Source organism: Lactuca serriola, chromosome 8 (genome assembly GCF_051521515.1).
Source record: "Lactuca serriola cultivar US96UC23 chromosome 8, Lser_US96UC23_V15, whole genome shotgun sequence".
In the NCBI taxonomy this organism is placed as follows: domain Eukaryota; kingdom Viridiplantae; phylum Streptophyta; class Magnoliopsida; order Asterales; family Asteraceae; genus Lactuca; species Lactuca serriola.
In genome coordinates, this window is record NC_136415.1 from 58,166,839 (window position 1) to 58,175,560 (window position 8,722).

The window sequence follows — 8,722 nt, forward strand, 5'->3', positions numbered from 1 at the left end:
ATAACAATTAAAAAAACTTAAAAACTAAGTTAAGTTGTAGCATACCAAAAACAATCTATAAATTGCAGGAAGTATACACAGTTAGTGTGAATAATATGTTATATTTGCTACTTTAGTAAGTGATACTATATTTGTATTTTTTGCTACTTCAGGGGATTGAGAAATTTGAGACAGATCTTAAGACCATGCACCCTAGTTTGACTAAATGCCGTGTTTTGAAGTCAAAATTGGAGCTTTCTATGATCCAATATGCCAATGGTATAAGTTCTGAAGCTCACACTGAGGTATATATCATTATCATTCCACTATGTAATGACTAAACTGAAATTAGCTCATTACTAAATAATCTTCAATTTCTCAATGCATATTATAACATTATAAGTTGCTTGTATATGGTGATTTCATCTTTTGGTGATATTAAGTAACTACTTTTGGAGTAGGTAATGAGGAAAATGAAACCAAAAATGAAGAGTATCAGATGGAAAAGCATATTTCTTCACCACACCAAAACTCTTTTGGTTTATCATCTAGAAGAACTTCATAATTTTTCAACCCAACACCAAAAGTCGTTTTTTTTATTTATTTATTTTTTTATTTTTTATCGTTGCTGTCCATTTCATATGTGCTATTGCTCCAAAAGTCTTGTGCCAGATTGGGTTTATTTTTATTTATGGTTTTATCTTTTTTCAGATTTCCATGTGGCTGTTTTTTTTATCATGGAATAGAGATATAAGTTTACCCTTCCACTTTGCCATTTGCCATTGGTGTGGAAAATCATCATCATCATAGACATGGTGTAAGGAAATCGGCTTCTAGGGAGGGTAGTAGTAGTAGTAATGACAACAATTTACTATATTGCCCTGATGCTATTGACTTAGAAGACAAAGATTTTGAACATTTTCAAATGCATTGGAGAAGAGGCGAACCAGTTGTGGTTAAAAATGTCCTAAAAAAGACATGTGGACTTAGCTGGGAACCAAGGGTGATGATGCGAGCTTTTAGGAATGCTAAAAAAAAGGTTAAATGAGGAAAATCAATGTGTCAAAGCTATCGACTGTTTGGACTAGAATGAGGTAACTTTTATATCCCTATCTTTTAAGTTTTAACAATTTGTTTTTTTATTTATTTGCATAAAAAACTTGTGTTTTTTTAAATCTTCTATTTATTTTCATAAATATAAAACTCTAGACTTTATGCATCATCACGACTCAGTTTCTTTTCATCTATTATTTGTAGGGAAATGTTTTGGAACATATACTAATGTTGGGTGTTGAAAGTCAATGGGCACCTGTTGTTGTACATTGTGCGGTGAGATAACTTATTCCATGTGCTTTTGATTCATACATTTTATACTTAAGAAAAAAATAATAAAAAGATATGAAAGTAGGTTTCTATTTGAGATACATACATAGGTGATCTGATTTCTAGACACCAAAAGAATCTTGAATGCATAGGTGATCTAAAAGCTCCACGACAGACAAGAGATGGACAAGTTTCTAACCTTCGTGCATAACTTGGGGTGATAAATGGTAGGTTTTTGTTAAAAATTTGAACTTTTTTAGATTTTTTTAATGCTGATTATTTTTGATGGGTTTTAGCCATAAGAACTTTCCTATGTGTGCATGCAAAACCCTAATGCTCGGATCTAGGCTTTCTAATTAAACATGCTATTAATCCAGGACTTCTAATAACTATTTAGGCTAAATAACAACATTGAAACAGATCTAGAACCATACCTTTGAGTTCCTTGTTGACCTTGTTGTCTTGGAGCTTCTAGAGTCACAAATGTCACTCCTCTAATGGCTTACAAACACCAAAGCCAGGAGGATGATTTGGGAGAGAGGAGAGGGGATGGAATTTGACCAGAGGTTCTCTACTTTAGGTTAAGTGTCGAATTCCCTCAGCCATAGGGTCTATTTATACTTGTAGACTCCTTAAGGATTACAGATTAATCCCTATTGGATAATCTTCTCTTAAGGCTATCCAAATCCTTTCCATAGATAAGCCTTGGACGAATTTAGCTATCCTTTAGCTTATAGAATTCGTCCCTTGTATATCTATAAGGATTTACAGTCTAAAGCTTAACTATCAAACAATTGACAGTTTATACCCCTTTATTTAATTAATCTCTTTAAGTCACCAAATTAATTCCAATTAATTCTATGACTTATATTAATCAAATAACCATATATTATTCTTTATAATATTTACTCTCTCTATTAATAAATCATCCTATTAAGTTGCTATGGTGAAGGCAACCCAAAAGGACCATGCACAACCGGGTCAAATACTTGCCTAATATAGTTGCAGCCTTAGACACTATTCCAACAGTCTCCCACTTGGATAAGTCTAGTAACTATACAAGTACAATTCGGTTTGCAATCGTAGCTCTCAAAGACGCTGTCAAACTCTGATCTAATCAATCTTGTCCTTTAGATAAGGGATCATACAGTCCTCTGTAAGATATCATGCTGACAATCCTATGGAATGGTTAGTCAAACATTTAGGTTTCTCGATCTCTGATTTATTTGACATAGAACTTAATCGAACACATCAATTCAGTTCTGACCGGGCCCGGCACATAAGTCAAATCAAATCATCGAGCGGCCGAGATATCGCTTTTACCTTCTTTGATAAAAGTTACAGATAAACTTCGACTTATATGCATTTACTTATTCATTAACCAACTATACACAACAATACGTTTTATAACACCGAGTTACTGATGCGTTTTCGCATTATCAATGTACAATCAATTAATAAATAACAAACCATATATCTAGGTTTTAAGACTATATGATATTATCGTCTTGCGATCACCTTTTATATCATATTCGATAAAGTGATTCCAGCAAGCGCGGGTTTGTTCCAATGCTCAAAACTAGTTCATAAGCACTCATGAACGTTGTAGCAACCCTTTGCTATGTCTAACACCATTTAGACATTCTACACACCAATTCATGACAATCTTCATTCATATCTACTTCCAACATATGAACGATTGTGGACAATTTGAACAATTCGATTATTCCTAATAAACTCAAATATTCTGGAAGTCAAAACATGCAAAGTGAAACAATAGTTAAACAATTAACATAAGATAGTAACATTACTCATAAATAAAACTCCTTTATTTAATCATCAAATGTTAATTACATTTATCTATTACACGTTTCTAATACTATCTAATCTATGCTAATATCATCCTTCAGCCCAATACTCCTAGCATGCTGCAAGTGCTTAACCTTACTCAGTCCCTTCGTAAGCGGATCTGCTGGGTTATCTTCTGATGATATCCTCTTAACTATGAGTTGTCCTTCTTCTACACGATGTCTAATGAAGTGATATTTTCTGTCGATATGTCTTCATCTACCATGATCCCTCGGTTCCTTGGTCAAGGCAACCGCTCCTTCATTATCACAGAAAATCTCCATGGGCTCCTTTATGGCAGGTACAACTCCAAGATCACCGATGAAGTTCTTCAGCCATATTGCCTCCTTCGACGCTTCGCTCGTTGCAATGTACTCTGATTCGCACGTTGAATCAGCTACAGTCTCCTGCTTGGAACTCTTCCATGTCACTGCTCCTCCATTTAGGGTAAAGACCCAGCCCGACTGCGAACGGTAGTTGTCCCTGTCGGTCTAAAAACTGGCGTCACTATACCCTCGCACCTTCAAGTCATCACTCCCTCCGAGGACTAAGAACCATTCCTTCGTCCTCCGAAGGTACTTGAGGATGTTCTTCACCGCAGTCCAATGTGCTCTGCCAGGATTCCCTTGATATCTACTAACCATGCTCAAAGCGAAGGCTACATCAGGGCGAGTACAAGTCATAGCGTACATGATTGAGCCAACTGCGGAAGCGTATGGTACTCGGCTCATTTCTGCTATCTCAGCTTCGGTACTCGGACTTTGAGTCTTACTCAACTTGGCATTACTTTGTATTGGTAATTCTCCCTTCTTCGAGTTTTCCATACTAAATCGTTTTAGTACCTTCTCTAAGTAAGTATTCTGACTAAGTCCAATTAGTCTCTTACTTCTTTCTCTTACTATCCTTATTCCCAAAATGTAAGAAGCCTCTCCGAGGTCCTTCATAGTGAAGCACTTCTCGAGCCAGGACTTAACCTCCTGCAGAGTCGGGATGTCGTTTCCTATGAGTAATATGTCATCGACATATAGAACGAGAAAGCTTACTATACTCCCACTGGCTTTGACATATACACAAGATTCGTCTTCGCTTCGTACAAATCCAAACTCTTTGACTTTCTCATCGAAGCAAAGATTCCATCTGCGAGACGCTTGCTTAAGTCCATAAATGGACGTCTCAAGCTTACACACTCTATTTGGATGCTTCGGATCCACAAACCCTTCTGGCTGAGCCATGTAAACATCCTCAATCAATTTTCCGTTAAGGAAAGCGGTCTTGACATCCATTTGCCAAATCTCATAATCATAAAATGCGGCAATAGCTAGCATCACTCTAATAGATTTAATCTTCGCAACTGGTGAGAAGGTCTCATCATAGTCAACTCCGGGAGTTTGAGTAAAGCCCTTCGCAACCAATCGCGCTTTATATGTGTGTACGTTTCCATCCACGTCGGTCTTCTTCTTGAAGATCCATTTGCACCCAACGGTCTTACGTCCGGGCACATAGTCAACCAAATTCCAAACTTGGTTATCATACATGGATTGGATCTCGCTATCCATTGCCTCTTTCCATTTTGCAGACTCCGGGCCTGCCATGGCTTCCTTATAGCTATTAGGTTCATCAAGATTTACTAGTGTACCATCACTAATTTACGTGTCCCCTTCGGTAGTAATATGAAAACCATAAAACTGGGGATGAAGTCTAACTCTATCGGAACGTCTAAGAGGTAAGGACTCGTCAATCGGTTCAACCGGAGTTTCCTCCTCGGGTTGAGTGCCAGTGGTAGAGGTTCCTTCATCTATCGATTCTTGAATCTCTTCAAGTTCGATTTGCCTCCCACTGTCTCCTTGGCTTATGAGTTCTCTCTCTCGGAAAACTCCTCTCCTCGCAACGAAGACAACATTGTCCTTCGGTCTATAGAAGAGATATCCAAAGGATGTCTGCGGGTAGCCGATGAAAATACATCGCTCACTTCGAGGTTCAAGCTTATCGTGAGTATCTCGTCTTACGAAAGCCTCGCAACCCCAAACCTTGATATGTGCCAACGAGGGAGCTTTCCCTGTCCACATCTCGTGAGGTGTTTTGGCAACCTTCTTTGTAGGGACTCGGTTAAGGATATGGGCGGCAGTCTCTAAGGCATACCCCCCAAAAGAGATAGGTAGTGAAGCACGACTCATCATAGAGCGAACCATATCCAATAAGGTTCGATTACGCCTTTCTGCCACACTATTCAACTGCGGTGTCCTAGGAGGCGTCAATTGCGAAACTATTCCACACTCCTTGAGATAATCGTGGAATTCAAGACTTAGGTACTCTCCTCCTCGATCGGATCGAAGCATCTTGATTTTCCTGCCCAATTGATTCTCCACTTCATTCTTGAACTCTTTGAACTTTTCAAAGGTTTCTGACTTTTGCTTGATTAAGTAGATATACCCATATCTACTATAATCATCGGTAAAAGTCACGTAGAAGCGGTTCCTATCCTTCGTGGTTGATCTAAACGGTCCACATACATCGGTATGTATTAGGTCCAATAAACCCTCACCCCTTTCACAAGTACTCGTGAAGGGTGATTTAGTCATCTTTTCAAGTAAACAAGACTCGCATGTGTCATCTTCCCTAAGGTCGAATGACTCCAACACTCCATCCTTTTGGAGTTGGGCTATGCGTTTCTTGTTGACATGTCCAAGACGACAATGCCACAAGGATGCTTTATCCATACTAGTGGAAGAATCAATATTCAAAACATCATTTCCTAAGTTATCAACAATCATAACGGTTTTATATATTCCATTACATGGTATAGCTTCAAAGAAAAAGACACCATTTATATAAGCCAAAATAGAACCATTCTCATTATTAAAAGAAAATCTAAATCCTTGTCTATATAAACCATGAAATGAAATGATGTTTCTAGCCATTTCTGGTGAATAGCAACAATTGTTCAAATCTAAAACTAAATTATTCCTAAGCACTAAAGAATACACTCCAATCTTGGTCACAGGCGACGATCTTCTGTTCCCCATGATTAGATTGATCCTTCCTTGCTCCACATCCCTACTTCTTCTTAGTCCCTGCACATTAGAACAAATGTGATAACCACAACCGGTATCAAGAACCCAAGAAATAGTATGATCAGAATCGTTAGATTTGATTGTGTATATACCTGCGAAAGATGGCTTGATCTTTCCTTCTTTGATTGCTTGCAGGTAATCTGGGCAGCTTCTCTTCCAATGTCCTATCTTGTGGCAGTGGTGGCACTCTGCCTCCTTCGGGTTAGGGCAGGGCTTAGCGGGATCAACTTTGGTCCCACTAGAAGAGGCACCATCTCGGGCTTTAACCTTGCGATGGTTCTTGGACGAGGCCTTCCTTTTCTTTCCCTTTCCTTGACCAATAGCCAAGACAGGAGCAGTAGTCGGATTGGGAGTTGGTGCAATAGACTTGTCTTTGAAGTTGCTCTCAGCGACCCTCAAGAGACCTTGGAGTTTGCTTAGGGTGACCTCCTCTTTGTTCATGTGGTAGGTCATCCTAAATTGGTTGTACATCGAAGGCAATGAGTGAAGCACCATGTTGATCGCCAAGTCTTCTCCAAAGTCAACATTTAACTTGCGAAGGCGGTCAACATACCTTTGCATCTTTTGCAGGTGCACGGTAAGAGATTCTCCATGACCCATCTTAGCGGAAATCATGTTAGTGAAAATCTCATAACGCTCTTGTCTCGCGTTTTGGTGGTATCTCTCCAATAAGTCTTGGTGCATCTCGTACGGGTACATGTCCTCGTAGGACTTTTGGAATTCGGAGTTCATTGTCGCGATCATGATGCAATGCACTTTCGTTGCATCACGCTCGTGAGTTTCGAAAGCGGTGATTTCGGCCGGAGTGGCGACTTCGGGGTTGATTTTCTCGAGCTTCTCATCGAGGACATACTCCTTATCCTCATAGCGAGCAATGGTGCGAATGTATCTTATCCATTCGCTAAAGTTCGTTCCATCGAAGGTGACCTTTCGGCAAAGGCTCATCAACGTGAAAGAACTAGCAGCAGCGTTGTTAGCGTTCGACATCTACAAATAGAAAGGACAAAGATTGATTAGAATAAGAATCCCTAATTATCACCCAATAAGAAAAATTAGGGCTAGGATCCAACAGTAACATTTACATACTAGAAAAGGGATGCTGTAATCTAACATGCAAATAAATTGAAGGTAAGTGAATGACGATTCACTAATTCTCCATCACAAAACTTAAACTATTAGACCTAAGTGTATTTGAGAATTCCTAGGTTCGGATGAGATTCATTGAAACTATTCAATGGCATGTTTAAATCTCGATATGCCCCTCTTGTTTGTGACTGGGATACCGAGGATCACAAAGCGGGTGTGAATTACCATGCAAATTCACATGGTGCCTTCATTGTAACGATCACCTATTCGATGTGCCGGTAAACCACACACGCTCCATCGAACTATGATAAACAATGAATCACCCTTTGCCACCTATGCTTAGAACCAATTAGTGTGCCGGTAAACCACACACGCTCCACTAACTTCTTAGCAAGGGTGCAATGTGTAATTTCATGGGATTGCATCAATTCACTTTTCCTAAAGTAACTAAGATTGGGAAATTTTAAAAATGTGTAGTTACTTTGTATTACTTATTATACTTTTAATGAAAGGATGAGGTTGCCCTATCCTACCCGTTCGGCTAACGACCCTCCACCAATCAAGCAAGCGGTGGGTGTGAGTGTACACCCATTAAGCGCCATTTTATAGGCCGCAACCTTATACCCACCTTATAGATCGGCTTCGTGAATGAGGCCTACTAACGGTAAGACTAGCATTTTAGTTATACATATATATATATATATATATATATATATATATATATATATATATATATATTATTCTAGTAATATCATATTAGTATAGGGTTGTATTTTAAACCTTTTAAAATTTAGGGTTTGAAATTTAAGTTGTCTAAATTAAAACTTTTAATCACAAATATAAATTTCAAAACTTGAGGACAAGTTTTAAACATTTAAAACATGGAGGATCAAATAACAAATAATTCCAATTAACAATTAATATCCTAATTATCTATATTTGATTTATTCAAGATTTCTTTTAAGATAATTACCAAAAATAATCAAAATAATTAATTAATTATCATATAAGGAAATTAAATATTTTATTAGATGATAAATATCTTTAATTAGATCAAGATTATGATGGGTTTTGGTCATAAGACATCCTATGTGCTCATACAAACCCTAAAGCTTGGATCTAGGTTTCTCTATTGTACATACTTTGAATCCAAGACTTTGAACCCTAATTCTAGCATATGGAAATCAGAATTCACATGTAAATAGGTTTAAGAACATACCTTGATTGTTATATAGCAATAACAATCCAATTCCTCCTTGAACTGACCTTGGAAAGCTGAGAGTCACAAGTGTCACTCCTCTAATGGCTTACAAACACCATAAGCAAGTGGAGAAGGTATAAAGAGAGAGGAGGGAGGTTAGAATTCGTCCTTAGGACCTCTTGGGAAGGGTTAGACGAAATCCTAAGCCCTAGAG